Genomic DNA, 24,422 nt, shown 5'->3' with positions numbered 1-24,422 from the left:
TTTTTTAATCCTCCTGATATAGTCTCAAACAGCTTCAAACTTTTTTCTGCCACTTTATCTGTTTGAACCTTCATTGATTAGAGTTAAGGTCTTGCTCTGGATTAAGCTTATGTTTAAGGGAGTCCAGTGGCTGGTTTTATCTCTCTAAACCACCTCAACTCTCTCCTTTTCAGCAATAAACCCATTTTCCTTTGGTAGAATTCATGTGTTCCCTGGATTTATACCTTTAGTTTTCTTCAAGAACTTTCCTTTTATTTAGAAATTAGCTCATTGGTGCAAGAGGCTAGCTTTTGGCCTAAGTTTTTGTCAGGCCAGCCTTGCTTTATTTAATTATATTTAGATTTTCATTTAAGGAGTGATGTGAGGCACTTACATTTACTTGAACAATAGAGTTTCATGTGGGGTTAAAAATGGTCCTAATTTTAATATTGTTATTTCTCAGGTAATGAGGTACCTCAAGGAAAGGGACAGAGACAGGGATGGCTGGTAGCACAGCAATCAGATAATTACATGTGTCAGTCATGTTTGTCATCTTGTATGGGCATGATGTAGGCATTTCCAAACAATTTCAATAGTGACACCAAAGATCCCTTATTACTTGTTACCATAACAAGTATCATACTAACAAAATGTTTGCAGGAATCACCAAAATATGACTCAGAGACACAAAGTGAGCAAATGTTGTTGGAGAAAGACATCAATTACTTGCTTAATGTAGATTTGTCAAAAATTTTCCATTTGTAAACAATGCAATATTTGCAAAGAAAATGATGTCAAGATGTGGATGTTTCATTAAATAGATAACCATGAGAGAAAAATTGATTTAAAAACAAACAAACAAATAAACTTTGCCTGGAGTTGAAAGGTACATTGAGTAAAATACGAAAAAAAAAAAAAAAAAAAAGAAATCACTGCTGAAGTTTAAAGGAAGATTTGATTGTCCTAAAGATAAAATCAGTAGTAAAGTCAGAAGAATGGTGAAATGAGAGCACCTTGATCTCTTCCCTAAAATATCAACAATTTCAACAGCTATAACTCAATAAGGTATCCTCAGCTGGGTGCACAAGGACACCTGAAAGGATTCTGCATTGAAACATATAAAGGTAAGAAGAGAGTTACTGAGAGTGAAAGATAAGGATGCAGTCTTACAGCTGAGCCATGGCGCTCCAGAAAGGGGAGTAATCTGGTGTTTTGGGGTTTCCTTCCAGGAGAAACTCCATGTATCTGGGTTTCCTCATGCTGGGAGGAGTGGAGAGATTGGTAGGGAATACTCTAAGAGTTTAGCCAGAGTAGTGGCTGAGGGTGGGGACAGGGCAGAAAACAAAACACTGGGACACCACTGGTGCTCCCATGGTCTGCCAACAACCCACAGTCCATACTTGAGACAGCAAAATGGAAACACAAACTGCAGTGACCCCTCAACCTCCCAGATACTGTCCCTTTTCACCCTTAGTATCAGGGTGCAGAGAATATCAGTGGCAAACCCTAGAACTAACTCTGCAGAACCACTGTTCTGGTTCTCCTGAAGAATTGCGATACTCTCTCTCTCTGGTTTATAGTCTGTAAGGACTTAGGAGAAAATGCTTGGCAGTCCAAGATCACCATTGCTAGAAGGAAGAACAAAGAAGGCTATAAAGTCCTTGCAGCTCACCCTGCCCTGATTGTAGTTGCAGCATCACAGTGAAGGCCAGCCAGGAAATTTCACAGAGCTAAAACTTGTAATCCATAGCTTCTTACTGCAAAATGATAGAAAAACCTCTTGCAAATATATTGCTAAGAAATAGCCAGTCACAAATGCCTACAAGGCAGAGAAGGAATCCATTGAGTACCATGAATAGCAAGAAAAATCTATAGTTCAGAAAGAAAATAAAAAATTTTTAGAAAGCAATCTCAATCTATGGAAATGTGGAATATAAATGACAGAGAATTCAAAATTGAAGTTTCAAAAATACTCAACAAGATGTGAGAGAAAACTGACAGGCAATTTAGTGCACTTGGAAAACAAAATAATTAACAGAATTATTACTTCCCGCAAAAGACTGAACTTTTAAAAAAGAACAAAATAGTTATTCTGCAGATGAAGAACTCAACATGCAAACTGATATATGAACTAATGAATATAGCTAATAGAACTAGCCAGATAGAAGATAGAATCAGTGACATCAAAGATAGGCAACCAAGCCCTGGCCAGTTGCCTCAGCGATAGAGCATCAGCCTGGTATGTGGAAGTCCCAGGTTCGATTTCCAGTCAGAGCACACAGGAGAGGTGCCCATCTGCTTCTCCACTCCTTTCCTCCTCCTTTTTCTCTGTCTCTCTCTTCCCCTCCCGCAGCCAAGGCTCCATTGGAGCAAAGTTAGACTGGGCACTGAGGATGGCTCTGTGGCCTCCTCCTCAGGCACTAGAATGGCTCTGGTTGCAATGAAGCAATGTCCCAGGTGAGCTGAGCATCGCCCCCTGGTGGGCATGCTGGATGGATCCTGGTCAGGCATGTGCAGGAGTTTGTCTGACTGCCTCATGCTTCTAACTTTAGAAAAATATTTTTAAAAAAACCCAGATAGACAGCCAGACATGATGCAAAGGGGAAAAGAGAGACTCAGAGACTCAAGAATTAAAAAAAAAAATGATAGAGCAATACAAGAATAGTCTGATTCCATAAGAAAAAGCAATAATAGGCATCCAGATGAAGAACAGAGGAAGAATGGAATGGTCAGCCTATTCAAACAAATAGGTGACAAGAACTTCCCAAACCTATGAAAAAATTAGATTCTCGAATCCAAGAAGAAAACAGAATACCTAGCTACCTCAAACCAAAGAGGCTTTCTCCGAGGCACATTGTATAAAAATTTTCAAAAAGCAATGACAAAGAAAGAATCCTCAGGAACGCTAGGGAAAAGAACATAACAGATAAAGGAAGGCCTATCAGATTATCTCAGACTTCTCAGCAGAAATTTTATAAGCCAGAAGAGAGTGGACTCAAACATTCAAAGTACTGAAAGAGAAGAATTACCAGCCAGGAATATCCATCATTTATGCTTCAAATATGAAGGAGAAATAAAAACTTCTTGAGACATACAGAAGTGAGGGGATTTGTCACTAGAAAAGCTCTAGTGCAGGAAATACTCAAGGGGGTTTATCTACCTGATACAAAAAACAAATATCACAAAACTACAAGTAAAATCTCCAACAAACTTATAATATAAATAGGGATAATTTGTAAAGACAAAAACATAAAAGGGGAGGTATAAAGGTCTTAATTAACAAAGTAAGATGTTAGCAGAGAAGCATTCATAAGACAAAGAACTGTTGTATATATAACACTTTTTTAAATAGCCCAATGATATTTGCTCACAAAAAATCCTAAAACTAAAATGCATAACTTAAAAAAAAGAAACAGAAGAAAGAAGTATGGAATACTACCAAACAAAAACAACTGACAGAAACACAAAAGAAAAGAATCAAAGAACACAGAACTACCAGAATAAAAAAGATAAAATGGCTATAAGAAATCTTCATGCATTAATAAAACTCTAAATGTAAATGGACCAAACTCATGAATAAAGAGGCACAGAGTACCAGATTGGATCAAAAACCCAAAACTCAACCATTTCTCTGCCTTCAGGAGACAGATCAAGCTGCAAGGACAAAAGTATACTCAAAGTGAGGGGATGAAAAATTATTCTCCAAGCAAATAATATTTATATAAAAGCAGGTGTAGCCATACTTATACCTGACAATACTGATTTCAAGACAACAAAGGTAACAAGAAACATAGATGGACATTTCATTATGATAAAGGGGACACTGTATCAAGAAGACTTTCATTGTATTCTAGTATGACCCTTTGTGTATCTATGATGTCTATGGTAATTTCCCCTTTTTTATTTAAGATTTGTTTATATGAGTCATATGTAACACTTCTTAAATACATGCACTAAACCAGGGAGCACCAAAATATATAAGATATCTATTAACTGCTTTAAAAATATAAACAGAGAAAAACACAATCATACTTGGAGACCTCAACACTCCATTGATGGCTCTAGCTCAATCATCGAAACAGACAATCAATAAAAGCCTTAAGCAATACACTGGACCAAATGGACATAGTAGACATTTCTAGTACATCTTAGAACATTTCAGATTATAGATTCTTTTCTTGTGTGCATGGAACATTCCCAAGCATAGATCATATATCGGGCCACAAAACTGACATCAACAAATTCAAAGAAGATTAAAATTTTACCAAGCATATTTTCTGTGCATAAGGCTTTGAAATTAGAATTCAACTGCAAACAGGAAGTAAAGAAACCCCCAAAAATGTGGAAATTGGACAACATGCTTCTAAAAAATGACTGATCAAAGAAGAAATAAAATCAGAGATCAAAAGATAAATACAAATAAATAAGAATGACAACACAACATAGCAAAACCTCTGGGATGCAGCAAAATCAGTAATAAGAGGGAAGTTCATATCATCACAGGCTTGCAACAAGAAACAAGAGAGATCCCAAATAAACAACCTAACATTGCATCTGAAGAACCATAAAAAGAATAAAGGCAACCCATAGTCAGTAGAGAAAAGGAAATAGTAAAAATTAGAGCAGAACTAAATGAAATAGAGACAGAAAAACTACAAAAAAATTAATACAACAAAGAGCTGGTTTTTTGAAAACATTAATAAAACAGACAAACTTCTGGCTAGACTCACTAAGGAAACAAGAGAAAAGACTCATATAAACAAAGTCTGAAATGAAAGAAGAGAAATTACCACAGACATCATAGATACACAGAAGATCATACTAGAATACAATGAAAAATTATATGCCACCAAAGTTAACAATCTAGCAGAAATGGATGTTTTTAGGACTATACCATCATCCTACACAGAGTCACAAAGAAGTGAAAACCTAAGGAGACCCATAAATAGAGAGAAAATAGAAACAAATACCAAAAACCTCTGCCAAAATAAAAGTCTAGGACCAGATGGTACACCGGTGAATTCTACCAAATATCCAAAGAAGATTGGGAACCTATCCTTCTCAAAATCTTCCAAAAAAGAAGGAGAAGGAGGAGGAGGAGGAGGAGGAGGAGGAGGAGGAGGAGGAGGAACAAGAAGAGGAGGAGGGGGAGATAAAGAAGCAATACTCTCTAACTCATTTTATGAGTTCAACAAAACTCTGATACCAAAACCTAGCAAAGACAACACACAAAAAAGACTACAGACCAATATCTCTAATGAATAAAGATGCAAAAATTCTCAACAAAATATTCGTAAATTGAATACAACAACACATTATAAAAATAATACATCCCAATCAAGTAGGATTCATTCCAGAAGGAAAAGGATGGTTCAACATAAGTAAAGTAATCATGTAATACACCACATCAACAAAACAAGGAACAAAAATTATATTAGCCTATAATAGATGCAGAAAAGGCATTCAATAAGATACAATATCCCTTTATGTTTAAAACAGTCAATAAATGGGTGTAGAAAGAAAATAGCTCAACATAATAAAGGCCATATATGGCAAACCAACAGCTAATATACTACTAAATCAGTAGTTCTCAACCTGTGGGTCGCGACCCCGGTGGGGTCTAAAGCCATCAGAAAATACCTAATGCATATCAGGTATTTACATTCTGAATCATAACTGTAGCAAAATTACAGTTATGAAGTAGCCACCAAAATTATTTTTTGGTTTGGGGTCACCGCAACATGAGGATCTGTATTGCTGGTCACGGCATTAGAAAGGTTGAGAACCACTGTACTAAATGATGAAAAAAATGAAGGTTTTTTTTCTCTAAAACCAGGAACAAGACAATAATGTTCACTTTTTTCATTCTTATTTAACATTTTTCTGGAAGTTTTAGCCTGAGAAATCAGGCAAGAGAAAAAAATAAAAGGCATCCATATCAGAAAGAAGAAGTAAAGGTATCACTTTTTGCAGATGACATGATCCTGTATATAGAAAACCCCAAAAAATCCACTGAAAAATTATTAGAAACAATAAACCAATACAATAAAGTCGCAGAATACAAAATCAATATACAAAAATCCATTGCTTACCTATACACCAACAATGAAACTTCAAAAAATGAACTAAAAAATACAATTCCTTTTTCATTGCAACAACAACAACAAAATACCTAGTAATAAACTTAACAAAGGATGTGAAGGACCTATATACTGAAAACTACAAAGCATTATTGAAAGAAATTGAAAAAGGCAGAATGAAATGGAAAAATATTCCATGTTCATGGATTGGAAAACTCAAAATAGTTAAAATGGCCATGTTATCTAAAGCAATATACAAATTTAATGCAATCCCCATTATAATACTAATGCAATTTTTAAAAAAAGAAATAGAACAGAAAACCACCAGGTGTGTAGGGAACCATAAAAAACCTTGAATAGCCAAAGCAATTCTTAGAAAAAAAAACAATGAAACCGGAGTCTCACACCACCTGACTTGAAATTATACAACAGAGCTATGGAATGAAACTTCACTACAGTTTGTCCCCATGCACAAAAATTCAAAATGAATCAAAGACCTAAAATAGGATCTGTTTTGAAACAATAAATTACATAAAAGGAAACATTGATATAAAACTTATGGACTTTGGCCATGAAAAAAATGTTATGAATTTGACCCCAAAGGCAAGGGAAGTAAAGGCAAAAATAAATGAATGAGACTGTATGAAATTAAAAAGCTTCTACACAGCAAAAGAAACCTAAAATGAAACAAAAAAGGCTGCCAACTGAATAGGAGAAGATATTTGTAAACATCAGTTTCAACAAGGGGTTAAAATTCAAAATATATAAAGAACTTACAAAGTTAAACAACAACAACAAAAAATAAAATGGGGAGAATACCTGAACAGACACTTCTCCCATGAAGACATACAAACAACAAATAGATATATGAAAAGATGGTCATCTTCACTAGCTATTAGAGAAATGCAAATCAAAACTATAATGAGATACCGCCTCATACATGTTAGATTAGCTATTATTAACAAGACAAGTAATAACAAGTGTTGGAGAGGCTGTAGAGAAAAAGGAACCCTCATTCACTGCTGCTGGGAATGTAAAGTAGTACAACCATTATGAAAGACAGTATTAGCAGTTCCTCAAAAATGGAGAATAGAGCTACCATATGACCCAGCAATCCCTCTACTGGGTACCTACCCAAAAAACTCAAAAACGTACACAAAGAACATGCACCTTCATGTTCATCATAGCATTATTCACAGGGGCCAAGACATAGAAACAACCAAAGTGTCCTTCGATAGAGGATTGAATGAAGAAGATTTGGTACATACGTATAATGGAATACTACTCAGTCATAAGGAATGATAATATATTGCCACTTATGACAACATGGATGGACCTTGAGAACATTATGCTAGGCAAAATAAGTAAATTATAAAAAGCTAAGCTATATGATTTCTTAGCATTGTGGGATATAAAACTAAGGCTTGTGGACTTAGTCAAAAGTGGTGGTTATAAGAGGGAGAGGGTTAAGGGAGAGGAATAAAGGAGGCCAAATTATGGTGACAAAAGGTGTTTTGACATTAGGTGATGGGCATACAATGAAATGAATAGTTCACATCCTATGTAGATGTAGAAGTATACTGAAACCTATGTGTTTCTATGAGTCAATGTTACCCCATTAAATTTAATTTCTAAAAAAGTATTTTTAAATAGGTAATACAATTAAATATTTAATAAAATTAAAAGATTGACTTCTTTGGAAAACAAAAAGAAACAGCAACAAACTGAAGGTAATTGAAACACTTGGAGAGGAGAAAGAAATAAGCAATAAAAATATTTGAAGAAAGGAGGCTGAATTTGAGCACTATTCAGGGAAAGTTATTAACCCACATACACAGCTAAGCTGAATAAAATCTAAGTAGAATGAGCGTAAAGAAATCCACAACCAGGCCTGACCTGTGGTGGCACAGTGGATAAAGCATCAACCTGGAATGCTCAGGTCACTTGTTCAAAACCCTGGGCTTGCCTGGTCAAGGCACATATGGAAGTTGATGCTTCCTCCTCCTCCTCCTTCTCCTCCTCCTCCTCCTCCTCCTTCTTCTCTCCCTCCCTCTCTCTCTCTCTCTCTCTCTCTCTCTCCCCTAAAATGAATAAATAAAATCCTAAAAAAAAAAAAGAAATCCACAACCAGACCCATTATACTATAAATGTTGATGAAGAGAAAAAGACCTGACAATGACAAAGATAACCGAGTCAAAAATAATAGGTGCTTTTTAGGTAGGTGTACAGGTGACTGAGCTCCCAAGACTGTGGAGCAGAAAACATGGGGTGGGATCATCAACGTGTGAGAGGGATGTCTGTCAGCTCAGGCTGTGTATCAGGCAAGTGTTTCCACAAAAGAAAACGAGATAAGGATATGCCCAAGTAAATAGAAAGCACGAAAATTTATTGCTCGCAGACCTGCTTTAAAGAGATACTAAATAAAAGACCTCATCTCACAATAATTTGAATCCAACAAAAGCAATATAGAATTAACAGAAAAAAAAATCACAAAATAATTCCATAATTACTGAACACCATGTGAATGCATATCTGATTCTCTTATTGTGTTAAAATGCAATTGTATAAAACTGTAGGTATAACAGTTATTATTGAAACTCTAACAGAAACTCTATGTAGGAAACAGAGTTCTATACCTCCTGGAATTAATTATATAAATCTGAAGCTTACACTGAATGAAGACTATGGTGATTGCTCCACAACTCTTTGAAATGTTAGTAGCCATGGCATGGTTATTTAGTATGGGACTGTTGTATACTACTCTGTTATATGTTCTTTAAAAATAGCTTAGCAAACTTTAAGGCAAAGGATTTTTTAAAAAGTCTTAAAGCAATGGTAGAACTTTGTGGAATAGGAATATTGTGGCTCTCAATAGAGTAGGGGTCCCCAAACTACGGCCCACGGGCCCCCTGAGGCCATTTATCCAGCCCCCGCCGCACTTCCAAAGGGGCACCTCTTTCATTGGTGGTCAGTGAGAATACTGTATGTGGCGGTCTTCAAAGCACGGCGTCGTTCATGTACAGTGATGCGGGACGCACGCATCACGGCTCCGGAAGTGCATCATACCACTTGTTACTGCTCGCAGTGACAAATATGGAACCGGACAGTGACCATCTTATTAGCCAAAAACAGGCCCATAGTTCCCATTGAAATATTGATCAGTTTGTTGATTTAAATTTACTTGTTCTTTATTTTAAATATTGTATTTGTTCCCGTTTTGTTTTTTTACTTTAAAATAAGATATGTGCAGTGTGCATAGGGATTTGTTCAGTTTCTTTTATAGTCCGGCCCTCCAACGGTCTGAGGGACAGTGAACTGGCTTCCTGTGTAAAAAGTTTGGGGACCCCTGCAATAGAGTATAGGTTTCTCCACCACATACCTTTGTGCTCACAGTTTTAAATCCAGTCTGTCCTCAAGGGCTATGCTCATTGCCTTTCTGATTATCTAAGAATTTTTTGCTCTCTCAATTCAAGTGAATCAATTCTTCTAATTGTACTCATTACAGAAAGACCAAAAACTGAAATATGTCTGTTAAGTTTCTCCTCTCATGTGTTGGCATAACTGCTATTGCTTTCATGAATATTGTAAGTTACTATTGCAGGTTGTTCTGCCCAGTCTAGTGTGTCTATGTCTTTACTGTTGATGCCACGTCCGGGTTGCACCTCTGCCCACATTGCCGTGGTGATTTGTGCGCGGCCTTCCGTGGCGATATTCATGGGCTCTGTCATTTCACCAAAGCACAACTCCAGTCTGTGATGCAGCATCATGGCAGAATTCCATCAAAGTGACATTTTGGAATTACGTTATAAACATTGTGGATTCTTGGCCTGGAAAACATTACCCAACAGGTCCAACCATTCTAAAATTCTTCTTGCAAGATGCAATTTAAAAAAACAAATTTTATTTTATTGTTTTTTCTGTCATTTGGCCTAGAGAGGAGTTTCCAATCCAACCAAAGGTAGAAATGACCTAAAGGCTCAAATGGAAAGGGACACATACCAGTGCTCTCATTACTGCAGGATACACATTCTCTCTCCCCAGATGGAAGTTGTACATGCCTCTGAGACTTCACAGGGTGTTGTATTTCTGTCCACACATTAGCTGTCACTCTTCCAACTCTAGTTCCTAATTCCTATACACTTACGCAACAAAGAAGGGGATGAGGGCATTAATATATTCCTGGACAAGTCTAAGAATTGCTGTCTCACAGTACTGTCTTGTGACTGTGATGACCATGCTTTGCATCCTGACTTGGGAAAGCTGTTTAGATTGCCTGCCAGGTTATCCTTCCAACATAAATGTGCTGTACTGTACACATGATAGTTACTCATTATAATCAGCTCTGAGGATGATTTAAATTTGCAGGAGCATTTGTATGTTATGAGACAAGACTTCCTTAAGGATTATGTGACATCAGTTTGTAATTGAATTTTGTCAGCATCAGTTTGTGATTGAATTTTGTCATTAGCTCATTTGTCACCTTGGTGAAATCACTAGACATGTATAAGCACCAGTACTGTGAGGCTTATGTGATCACTAATGTCTCTACCAATTTAAGGTGTTTATTTCTGAAATTTAGGTATTTCACTGTAATTCTTTTTGATATGTTAAAAATGCTAATTAGAGGAATACTAGACTTCAAAGCTCACATACAAACCAATACACACAGTCACATGAACACACACATGTTAATAGTTAATGTATAAACCGGACTTGAAAATGCTTATTTCTATAGGGGCTGATACAGAACACTTACCAAGTGCTTTTGGAAGAGGTTTGATAAAGGGGGAAGTCAAGGCACAATCAAAGAATCATGCTGGTAAGAACAAAAATATTTCACAATTATTTGTTATTTATTTACTTTCCCAGGAGTTGATATTTAAACTTTCAATGACCACAATAACTATATGCTCTTTATTTTTAGTGTTTTTAAAACAATTTTGTTAATTTATTGTGTTGACATAGTTTCAAGTGTCCCACTCAAAATATCACCCTCTTCATATCTCAACCTGCCACCTTATGCCTTTTTCTGATGATGAAAAGTCTCCTTCCTCCCCCATTCCCCACTTTTGCCCTACCCCCTACTCCACCACCCCTTCCCTCTGGCTATTGCTATCTTGTTGTCTGTATCTGTGTGTTATGTATATTTGATTTTGGCTCATTCGTTCACTTTCTTTGATCCCATCCCCACATCCCTCTTCACTATGACACTTGTCCATCTGTCCCCTGTGTTTGTGCTTGTTTCTATTGTGTTCCTCAGTTTATTGTGTTTATTAGACTCTGCATATAAGTGAGATAATGTGATATTTGTCTCTGGATGGTTTATTTCACTTAGCATAATAATCTCCAACTTACAAGAGCATTTGTATATTATGAGGAAAGACCTAGTTAAGGAATTGGGACATCTGATTTTGATTGATTTTGTCACTAGTTCTTATGTCACCTTGGTCAAATCACTAGACATGTATAAACATCAGTACCGTGAGGCTTATGTGATCACTAATGATGCTATTGATTGTACATTGTTTATTTCTGAAATTCAAGTATTTAATATAATTTTTTTGCTATGGTCATAATGCTGATTAGTGGAGTACTAGATATAAACACTCACATAAAAACCAATACACACACAATCACTTTAATATTTATGTATTAATATTTACCTTACAAAACTGATTAGAAAATGATTATTTCTTTAGCCAATGATGCAGGACCCCAATTGAGTGCCTTTGGAAGAGGTTTACTAAAGGAGGAAGTGAAGACACAATCAAAGGTTCAAACTGGTAAGCACAAGAATATTTCAAGTCTATTTATGGTTTATTTATCTTCTTAGAAGATCAAGTTTAGACTTTCAATGACTATAGTACCTATATGCTATTGTTACACAATAAATTATCTTTATAATTCCCTCCTATGATTAGTGGAATTCTAGTAGTTACTATCAATGAAAATTAAATATATAATATATGTACGTATTAGAACTCATCAATTTTGTGATTTACAGAACTTCAGTTGTATTGTGAATTTGAAATATGCTTGTTAGAAACCTTTAAGATGCTATTTTGTGCAAATTCTTTTTCAGACTCCATCAGATAGTTACTTTATATATTCAAAGAGAGAAATGCTAGGCTATGAATGGAACTAGAGAAGAACTTTAAAAAATAGATACTGAGTTGGTTATTTATTAATTCCACATGAATAAATACCAGGCAAATTTCTAATACTTCCAGGTGAAGTAATGACCTTTAGGGATTTGTGTGTGTGTGTGTGTGTGTGACACTGGATAACATAATTATCAGGTTTTAGGTGCCCAATTCTACAACACATCTCTGTACACTGTATTGTGTGTTAGTTTTTAGTTTTTTTTGTTTGTTTGTTTGTTTGTTTTTCTGAAGCAGGAAATGAGGAGGCAGTCAGACAGACTCCCGCATGCGCCCGACCTGGATCCACCCGGCACGCCCACCAGGGGGCAATGCTCTGCCCATCCAGGGCATCACTCTGTTGCAACCAGAACCACTCTAGCACCTGAGGCAGAGGCCATGGAGCTGTCCCCAGTGCCCGGGCCATCTTTGCTCCAGTAGAGCCTCAGCTATGGGAGGGGAAGAGAGAGAGACAGAGAGGAGGGAGAGGGGGAGGGGTGGAGAAGCAGATGGGCACCTCTCCTGTGTGCCCTGGCCGGGAATTGAACCCGGGACTCCTGCACGCCAGGCTGACTCTCTATCACTGAGCCAACTGGCCAGGACCTAGTTTTTAGTTTTAACTGGCATATTTCAATAGCCAGTCCACAGATAGGTTTGACAGAAATATCATGCAAGTCTGCAGAAGAGTTAACCACCTTGATGTTGTATGAAGACTATAGGCCTAATGATTCCAATAGAATTCGCTTATGCACAGGATGATTTTTGCATTAGCATCCCCTGAAATAATTTTTCTATTTTCACCAGGCCCCACGTATAAAAAGGTTGAAAACCACTACTTCTTCTAGTCTTGGCAGATCAGTGTTTAACACACTTTATCATAACGATCAATATATACTAGGTGCAGACAGCTTAATTAACACAGAAATAAGGAAAGGACAGAGTGAAAGTGGGCTGTTAAAAGAACTGTCACTGGTATTCCAAGATGGAGACAGATTAGGCAGATGTTCCAACTGCCACCTCCCAGGTCCAAACTGGATTACAACTTAATTTCAGAACAGTCATCTTGAAAAAACACCTTTGGACAAAATAAAGAGGAGTCTATAACCAAGGATCACAGAAGAAGCCACACCAAGACTGGTAGGAAGGGCTGAGATGCAGAAAGGGCTGCCTCACTCCCAGGAGTGATTGGCAGCAGAGAGTCCACAGGGACTCTCACTGCAGGGAGGGTTGCCCAGAGAGACGTAGGTCCTGAAGCCCCAGCCTAGAGCCCCAGAACCTAAAAGAGGTGCCCACACAGCATTTAGAAGTGAAAAGAGCCGGGTTTCTATCTGCAAGAAAGAGATGGATCTCTCAGAGACACAGACTTGGTCTTAAAAGTCCCATGCAGAAAATCTTGTTCACAGCCACTTATCCAGAGCTTTAGCAGAGGGAGAGCTAAGAGGACTGGAGTCACTTGAGGAGAGTGTAAAGTTGGAGGCCCAGGGAGAGACACTGTGGGGGACAGCCACCAGAACCTTGTGCTGAATCATTCTCCAATTCTCAGTCACCATCTTTTTTGGGTGGAGCAGTTCCCTCTCAAAGGCATCAGCCTAAGAGAAAGCAACTTCTCTACCTTCGGGAGTCTTTCCTATCCCAGTCATGGTGACAGGTCATTTCTGAGAGGCTAGGAAGCACAGGACAAGTCAGTGACTCAGTTTTTAGGTGTTAAGGCCCACACACTTCTGAATCAAAGATTGGTGCTTCCACCTAATGGGAAACTCAGTAGAAACTGAGTACAAGTTTCTACTTGTATGGAGTACAAGCAGACCACACCCTCTGGGTACAGAGGCCACACCCACTGGACCTCTGGGGCCACACCTTACTGAGGTCTGTGAAATAAAATTCTGCACAGACTGACACCTGGGGCCAAGGGGCAGAGACACACCCATCACTCTTCCTAATCCCTGATTTGCTGCAGGTGCTAGGCCCTACCAGAGGTTTTTTCAGTGCTCAAGCCTGACAATCAGCCAACAGACAGAGGCTGCAGGAGGCAGGACTCAGGAAACCTTGGCATTTTAAATGGACCTTCCCCCAGGCCCAGTGTGGGAAAAGTCAGCCTAGATGTGCAGCTGGTATTTCCTTGTGCACCTGGGCCCAACAGAGGCAGCCACAAACTCTAGATTGCTTGTAGCTCCAAGAAGGTTGCAGAAGGCAAGTCACAGGCAGTGTCTCCCACTGGTCTGTGATGGGTTCCTGTAAGAAAATACTATGAAGATCTTTATGCCAAAATATTGGACAGCCTAGGTGAAATGGATAAATTCTTAGAAATATACAACTTTCCAAAACTCAATCTGGAAAAATCAGAATACCTAAACAGACTGATTACAACAAATGAAATGGAAAGTTATCAAAAAACTTACAACAAACAAAAGTCCTGGACCAGATGGCTTCACAGGCATTTTACCAAATATTAAAAGAACTAACACCTATCCTTCTCAAGCAATTTCAAAAAATTGAAGAGGAGGAATGACTCCCATGCTCCTTTTATGGGGCAAGCATTATCCTCATTCCAAAACTAGTAAAAACACTACAAAGAAAGAAAATTATAGGCCAATATCCCTGATGAACATAGATGCTAAAATTCTTAACAAAATATTAGCTAACCAGATCCACTGATACATTAAATAAGTCATATATGATGAACAAGTGAGGTTTATTCTTTGGAGGCAAGGCTGGTACAATATTTGCAAATCAATTAATGCATAAACATCATGTAATTCATCACGTAAACAAAAGTAAGGATAAAAATCACATGATTATATTAATAAATGCAGAAAAAGCATTCAATAAAATCCAATACCCATTTATGATCAAAACTCTCAGCAAAGTGGGAATACAGGGAACATACCTCAACATAATAAAGGCCATCTAAGACAGACTGACAGCAAACATCATACTCAATTGGCAAAGACTAAAAGCAATCTCCTTAAGATCAGGAACAAGGCTGAGGTTGCTCCCTTTTACTACTCTTATTCATCATAGTTCTGGAAATCCTAGCCACAAGCAATCAGACGAGAAGAAATAAAAGGCATCCAAACAGAAAAAGAAGATGTAAAACTATCATTATTTGCTGATGACATGATACTGTACATCAAAAACCCTGAAGTCTAGAGCTCCAAGATGGCAGCGGAGTAGGTGGACGCACAGACACACAGCTCTCAACACCAAACTGGAATACAAATCAATTTAGGAAAAATCAGCATGAAAAACCAACACTGAACTGCAAGAACAGCTCTCAAAAACCAAGGAGCAAAGAGGAAGCCACAATAATCCTGGTAAGGAGTGCCTGAATCTCCTCTGCTTACATGAACGGAAGGGGGGGTGAGGCTGAGAGCCCAGAGAGGATTTCACAGAGGAAAAAGAACAGAAACTACTGCTCACAGCCACATACCTGGCGACCAGGGAGCAAGGTGGGTTGAAAAGACCAGCTTATCTCCCAAGTGGAAAGGATAGGGAAAGGGACAGACTGTGAGGGGCTAAGGTATGTAAGAAATGAAATAAGCCCTGGCCGGTTGGCTCAGCGGTAGAGCGTCGGCCTAGCGTGCGGGGGACCCGGGTTCGATTCCCGGCCAGGGCACACAGGAGAAGCACCCATCTGCTTCTCCACCCCTCCGCCGCGCTTTCCTCTCTGTCTCTCTCTTCCCCTCCCGCAGCCAAGGCTCCATTGGAGCAAACATGGCCCGGGCGCTGGGGATGGCTCCTTGGCCTCTGCCTCAGGCGCAAGAGTGGCTCTGGTCGCAACATGGTGATGCCCAGGATGGGCAGAGCATCGCCCCCTGGTGGGCAGAGCGTCGCCCCATGGTGGGCGTGCCGGGTGGATCCCGGTCGGGCGCATGCGGGAGTCTGTCTGACTGTCTCTCCCTGTTTCCAGCTTCAGAAAAATGAAAAAAAAAAAAAAAAAAAAAGAAACGAAATAAAAAAGCTGACTCATTTGTGCTGGAGGCGGCCATAACTGGGGGAGGGACTGAACCTTTCAAAAACAGAGCTGAAGTGCTTCCGGATCAGAGATCTCCGGACATCTATCCAGCTCCAATCAGCGCAACAAGACACAGCTGAAAACAAGAAGTGGGGAGGAGGGGCAGTAGCTCAGGTCTCCATGGAGATCTGAGATATACCTCCCCCTACTGAAGCTGAGAAAAAAGCCTGCCCCCAGTGAGATTAGTTGGTGGAAGAGACCTACAGCGTCTCAGGTTACACCCACAGCATTCCTGGTTACAGTTTCAAGGAAGCCCCCTGCTGAGATCAGTTAACAAGACTATCACCTGTTAAGAAAACAAACAAATCAAGACTTCAAAGCTGCCCAAATCCAAAAGTGGATTACAAATAATAGCTGATACCAACCCAAGAAGACCTAGAAATAACACAACTGAAAACTGGAGGCAGACAACACCAAGCCTAGACTCAACCAACTCTACAAATAAAACACCATGATGAGAAGACAAAGGAGTGCAACCCAAATGAAACCACAAGAGACACCTTTGAGAGATGAGCTGAGTGATGTGGAAATAATCAAACTTCCAGACGCGGAGTTCAATATAATGATTGTAAGGATGCTTAGGGATCTTAGAACAACAATGGAGGGGCAGTTTGAAAACCTAAATAAAGAAATAGCAAGTATAAAAAAGAACCAGTTGGAGATGACAAATACAATATCAGAAATAAAGACCACAATGGAAGGAATTAAAAACAGGATAGATAGAGCAGAGGATCGAATCAGCGAGTTAGAGAACAACTGGAATGAAGGCATGAAAGCAGAGAAGAAAAGAGAAAAGAAACTCAAAAAGTCAGAGGAAACTCTTAGAGAGCTCTGTGACAACATGAAGAGAAATAACATCCGCATTATACGGGTTCCTGAAGAAAAAGAAAAGGAACAAGGAATAGAGATGTTGTTCAATCATATCATAGCTGAAAATTTTCCTAAATTAATGCAAGAGAAACTCTCACAAGTCAAAGAAGCACAGAGGACTCCATTAAAGAGAAACCAAAAGAAACCTACACCAAGACACATCATAATTAAAATACCAAAGCTAAGCGATAAAGAGAAAATATTAAAAGCTGAAAGAGAAAAAAAAGTTATCACCTACAAAGGAGCCCCCATAAGGATGACATCCGACTTCTCAACAGAAACACTTGAGGCCAGAAGGGAATGGCAAGAAATACTCAAAGTAATGCAGAACAAGAACCTACAACAAAGACTACTTTATCCAGCAAGGCTATCGTTTAAAATCGAAGGAGAAATAAAAAAGCTTCCCAGACAAAAAAACAACTCAAGGAATTCATTACAGCCAAACCAAACCTGCAGGAAATGTTAAGGGGCCTGTTGTAAACAGATCAAAGTGGGAAAAGAATATAGCAAAAAAAGGAATACGCCTTTACAGAAGAAAATGGCAATAAACAACTACATATCAATAATAACCTTAAATGTAAATGGATTAAATGATCCAATCAAAAGACATAGGGTAGCTGCGTGGATAAGAAAACAGGACCCATACATATGTTGTCTACAAGAGACACACCTTAGAACAAAAGACACACATAGATTGAAGGTAAAAGAATGGAAAAAACATTTCATGCAAACGGAAATGAAAAAAAAGCTGGGGTAGCAATACTTATATCAGACAAATTGGACTTTAAAACAAAGGATATAGTAAGAGATAAAGAAGGCCACTACATAATGATAAAGGGAGTAATCCAACAGGAAGATATAACTATTATAAATATCTATGCACCTAATATAGGAGCACCCAAATATATAAAACAGACTTTGATGGATTTAAAGGGCGAGATCAACAGCAATACTATAATAGTAGGGGATTTCAATACCCCACTAACATCACTAGATAGATCCTCAAGAAAGAAAATTAACAAAGAAATAGGAGACTTATTGGAAACACTAGATCAACTCGATTTAACAGATATCTTCAGAACCTTTCACCCTAAAGCAGCAGAATATACATTCTTTTCAAGTGCTCATGGTACATTCTCTAGGATAGACCACATGTTAGGGCACAAAAGTGCTCTCAACAAATTTAAGAAGACTGAAATCATATCAAGCACTTTCTCCGATCGCTACGGCATGAAACTAGAAATGAATCACAGCAGAAAAGCTCAAAAATTCTCAAACACATGGAAACTAAATATCAGGGTGTTAAATAATGAATGGATTAAGAATGAGATCAAAGAAGAAATAAAAAAATTCCTAGAAACGAATGACAATGAGCATACAACAACTCAAAATTTATGGGACACAGCGAAAGCAGTGCTGAGAGGGAAGTTCATAGCACTACAGGCACACTTTCAGAAGCTAGAAAAAGCTCAAATAAACAACTTAACCCTGCATCTAAAAGAATTAGAAAAAGAACAGCAAGTAAAGCCCAAGTGTAGTAGAAGGAAGGAAATAATAAAGATCAGAGCAGAAATAAATGACATAGAGGCTAAAGAAACAATACAGAGGATCAATGAAACTAGGAGCTGGTTCTTTGAAAAGGTAAACAAGATTCATGAACTTTTAAGTAGACTCACCAAGAACAAGAGAGAGAGGACTCAAATAAATAAAATTAGAAATGAGAGAGGAGAAATAACAACTGACACAACAGAAATACAAAATATTGTAAGAAAATACTATGAAGAACTGTATGCCAAAAAACTAGACAACCTAGATGAAATGGACAAATTCCTTGAAACATACAGTCTTCCAAAAATCAATCTGGAAGAATCAGAAAACCTAAACAGACCGATTACAACAAATGAGATCGAAACAGTTATCAAAAAACTCCCAACAAAGAAAAGTCCGGGGCCTGATGGCTTCACAACGGAATTCTATCAAATATTCAAAGAAGAACTAACTCCTATCCTTCTCAAACTATTTCAAAAAATTCAAGAGGAAAGAAGACTTCCAAGCTCCTTTTATGAGGCGAGCATAATTCTGATTCCAAAACCAGGCAAAGACAACACAAAGAAAGAAAATTATAGGCCAATATCTCTGATGAATATAGATGCTAAAATCCTCAACAAAATATTAGCAAACCGGATCCAACAATATATGGAAAAAATCATACACCATGATCAAGTGGGATTTATTCTGGGGAGGCAAGGCTCGTACAACATTCATAAATCAATCAATGTGATTCATCACATAAACAAAAAGAAGGAGAAAAACCATATGATAATTTCAATAGATGCAGAAAAAGCATTTGATAAAATCCAGCACCCATTCATGATCAAAATACTCATCAAAGTGGGAATACAGGGAACATACCTCAACATGATAAAAGCCATCTATGAGAAACCCACAGCCAACATCATACTCAATGGGAAAAAATTAAAAGCAATCCCCTTAAGATCAGGAAAAAGGCAGGGGTGCCCCCTTTCACCACTCTTATTTAACATAGTCCTGGAAGTCCTAGCCACAGCAATCAGACAAGAAGAAGAAATAAAAGGCATTCAAGTTGGAAAAGAAGAAGTAAAACTATCATTATTTGCAGATGATATGATATTGTATATAGAAAACCCTAAAGTCTCAGTCAAAAAACTACTGGACCTGATAAATAAATTCAGCAAAGTGGCAGGATATAAAATCAATACTCAGAAATCAGAAGCATTTTTATACACCAACAATGAAAAGTCAGAAAGATAAATTAAGGAAACAATCCCCTTCACTATTACAACCAAAAAAAAGTAAGTACCTAGGAGTAAACTTAACCAAGGAGACTAAAGACTTGTACTCGGAAAATTACAAAGCATTGATAAAAGAAATCAAGGAAGATACAAACAAGTGGAAGCATATACCGTGCTCATGGTTAGGAAGAATAAACATCATAAAAATGTCTATATTACCCAAAGCAATCTATAAATTCAATGCAATACCAATTAAAATACCAATGACATACTTCAAAGATATAGAACACATATTCCAAAAATTTATATGGAACCAAAAGAGGACACGAATAGCCTCAGCAATCTTAAAAAAGAAGAATAAAGTGGGAGGTATCACACTTCCTGATATCAAGTTATACTACAAGGCCGTTGTACTCAAAACAGCCTGGTGCTGGCATAAGAAAAGGCATATAGATCAATGGACCAGAACAGAGAACCCAGAAATAAACCCACAGTTCTATGGACAACTGATATTTGACAAAGGAGGTAAGGAAATACAATGGAGTAAAGACAGCCTCTTTAACAAATGGTGTTGGGAAAATTGGACAGCTACCTGCAAAAAAATGAAATTAGATCACCAGCTTACACCACTCACAAAAATAAACTCAAAATGGATAAAAGACTTGAATGTAGGCTGTGAAACCATAAGCATCTTAGAAGAAAACATAGGCAGTAAGCTCTCGGACATCTCTCAGAGCAATATATTTGCTGATTTATCTCCACGGGGAAGTGAAATAAAAGACAGGATAAACAAATGGGACTATATCAAACTAAAAATCTTTTGCACAGCTAAAGACAACAAGAACAGAATAAAAAGACAAACTACACAATGGGAGAACATATTTGACAATACATCTGATAAGGGGTTAATAACCAAAATTTATAAAGAACTTGTAAAACTCAACACCAGGAAGACAAACAACCCAATCCAAAAATGGGCAAAAGAGATGAATAGACACTTCTCCAAAGAGGACATACAGATGGCCAATAAGCATATGAAAAAATGCTCAACATCACTAATCATTAGAGAAATGCAAATTAAAACCACAATGAGATATCACCTCACACCAGTCAGAATGGCGATTATCAACAAAACAACACAGAATAAGTGCTGGCGAGGATGTGGAGAAAAGGGAAGCCTCCTGCACTGCTGGTGGGAATGCAGACTGGTGCAGCCACTGTGGAAAACAGTATGGAGATTCCTCAAAAAACTAAAAATCGAACTGCCTTTTGACCCAGATATCCCACTTTTAGGAATGTACCCCATGGACACCATAGAACGGCTCGAAAAGGAGAAATGCGCCCGCATGTTTGTGGCAGCATTGTTCACAATAGCGAAGATCTGGAAACAGCCCAAGTGTCTGTCAGAGGACGAGTGGATTAAAAAGCTTTGGTACATATATACTATGGAATACTACTCGGCCATAAGAAATGATGACATCGGATCATTTACAATAACATGGATGGACCTTGACAACATTATACGGAGTGAAATAAGTAAATCAGAAAAAAAAAACTAAGATGAATCCATACATAGAAGGGACATAAAAATGAGACTCAGAGACATGAACAAGAATGTGATGGCAACAGAGGCGGGGGTTTGGGGGAGGGGGGATGGGGTGAAGAAGGAGAGAGGGGTTAGGGGAGGGGAGGGGCACAAAGAAAACCAGATAGAAGGTGACAGAAGACAATTTAACTTTGGGGGAGGGGTATACAGCACAATCAAATGTCAAAATAATCTAGAGACATTTTTTCTCAACATATGTACCCTGATTTATCAATGTCACTGCATTAAATTTAATAAAAAAAAAACCCTGAAGTCTAAGTAAAAAAACTGCAAGACCTAATAAATAAATTTGGCAAGGTGACAGTATATAAAATTGATATTCAGAAATCAGTGACATTTTAGAAGCACTCATAAGATAATGTACTACAATAAACATGATATGTATTTTATCCATTACTTAATGGTAACCACCCATGAAAAAAATCACCACAGAAGCACATGGCTTGAAAAAAGAAGTAACAGAGGAAAGAAATATGGATTACAACCGAACAAAAAAAAAAAAAAAAAAAGAGAAGAACCAAACAAGATACAAAACTATCAGAAAGCAATATATAAATGGCAATAAGAAACCCTCAAGTAGCAATAATTACACTAAATATAAATAGTTTGAACTCACCAATAAAAAGACACAGAGTAACAGAATGGATTAAAAAATAAAATGCAACCATATGCTGCCTATAAGAAACACATCTACTATGAACATATGTACCCACATTTGTCCATGTCACCCCATTAATATTAATTTTAAAAAAGAAACACATCTAAGCTACAAGGGTTAAAAGAAATTCAAAGTGAAAGGTTGGAAACCAATACTCCAAGCAAATAACATCCCCAAAAAAGCAGGTGTAGTCATACTCATATCTAACAATGGTGACTACAAGACAGCAAAGGTAATCAGAGACAAAGATGGTCATTTCATACTGATAAAGGGGACATTAAATCAAGAAGACATAACACTTCTTAATATATATGCACCAAACCAAGGAGCACCAAAATATATAAGACAGCTACTGATTGACCTAAAAACAAAAACCAACAAAAATACAATCATACTTGGAGACCTCAATACACGGCTGATGGCACTAGATCATTCACCCAAACAGAAAATCAGTAAAGAAATATAGGCCTTAAACAAAACACTAGAACCATTGGATATGATAGACATCTACAGGACATTTCATCCAAAGTGCCAGAGTATACATTTTTCTTTAGTGTACATGGAACATTCTCAAGAATAGGCCATATGTTGGGCCACAAAAATAACATCAACAAATTCAGAAAGATTAAAATTATATCAAGCATATTCTCTGATCATAAAGCTTTGAAAATAGAATTAAACTGCAAAAAATAGGTAAATAAACCCACAAAAATGTGGAAATTAAAGAACATTTAAAAATTCAGTGAGTCAAAGAATAAATAAAAGCTGAGATCAAAAGATGAATATAGACAAACATAATAACAATACGACATATCAGAATCTCTATGATGCAGCAAAAGCAGTAATAAGAGGGAATTTCATATCACTATAGGCCTATATGAACAAACAAGAGAAAGCCCAAGTAAACCACTTAACTTCACATCTTACGGAACAAGAAAAAGAAGAACAAAGGCAACCCAAAACCAGCAGAAGAAAAAAAATAATAAAAATCAGAGCAGAAATAAATAAATGAAATAGAGAACAGAAAAATTATAGAACAAATCAATAAAACAAGGAGCTAATTCTTTCAAAAGATCAACAATATTGACAAACCCTTGGCAAGACTCACTAAGGGAAAAAGAGAAAGGACTCAAATAAACAAAATCCAAAATGAAAGAAGAGAAATCACCACAGATATCACAGATATACAAAGAATTATTGTAGAATACAACAAGAAACTATATGCCACCAAATTTAACAATCTAGAAGAAATGGATAAATTCCTAGACAATACAATCTTCCAAGACTGAGTCATGAAGAAGCAGAAAGCCTAAACAGACCAATTAGCAGGGAGAAAATAAAAACAAATATCAAAATTCTCCCAAAAAATAAAAGTCCAGGGCCAGACGGCTATAGTAGTGAATTCTATCAAATATTCAAATAAGACTTGGTTCCTATTCTACTCAAAGTCTTCCAAAAAAAAAAAAAAAAAAAAAGAAGAAGCAATACTTCCAAACACATTTTCTGAGGCCAACATAACCCTCATACCAAAACCTGGCAAGGACAACACAAAGAAAGAAAACTACAAACCAATATCTCTCATGAATACAGATACTACAATACTAAACAAAATACTAGCAAATCAAATACAAGAACACATTAAAAAAATAATACAACATGATCAAGTGGGATTCATCCCAAAATCACAAGGATGGTTCAACATTCATAAAACGGTTAACATAATACACCGTATCAACAAAACAAAGGACAAAAACCATATGATCCTATCAATAGATGCAGAAAAGGCATTCGGTAAAATACACCACCATTTTATGTTTAAAACACTCAACAAAATGGGTATAAAATGTAAATATCTCAACATAATAAAGGCCATTTATGATAAACTATCAGCTAACATCATATTAAATGGCATAAAACTGAGGACTTTCCTCTAAAATCAAGAACAAGACAAGGTTGTCCACTCTCTCCACTCTTATTCATTGTAGTGCTGGAAGTTCTAGCCAGAGCAATCAGAAAAGAGAAAGAAATAAAAGGCATTCATATTGGGAAAGAAGTAAAGGTTTCACTTTTTGCACATGATATGATTCTGTACATCGAAAACCCCAAAGACTCCACAAAAAGACTACTAAAAACAATAAACCAATACAATAAAGTTGCAGTATACAAAATTAATATACAAAAGTCTATTGCCTTCCTATATGCCAACAATGAAACATCAGAAAATGAACTCAAAAAAATAATCCCCTTCAGGTTGCAATAAAAAAAAAATACCTAGGAATAAACATAACAAAGAATGTAAAAGA

This window comes from Saccopteryx leptura, chromosome 5 (assembly GCF_036850995.1).
Source record: "Saccopteryx leptura isolate mSacLep1 chromosome 5, mSacLep1_pri_phased_curated, whole genome shotgun sequence".
Lineage (NCBI taxonomy): Eukaryota > Metazoa > Chordata > Mammalia > Chiroptera > Emballonuridae > Saccopteryx > Saccopteryx leptura.
The sequence above is the reverse complement of the archived record's forward strand: the minus strand, read 5'-3'. Positions refer to the sequence as shown.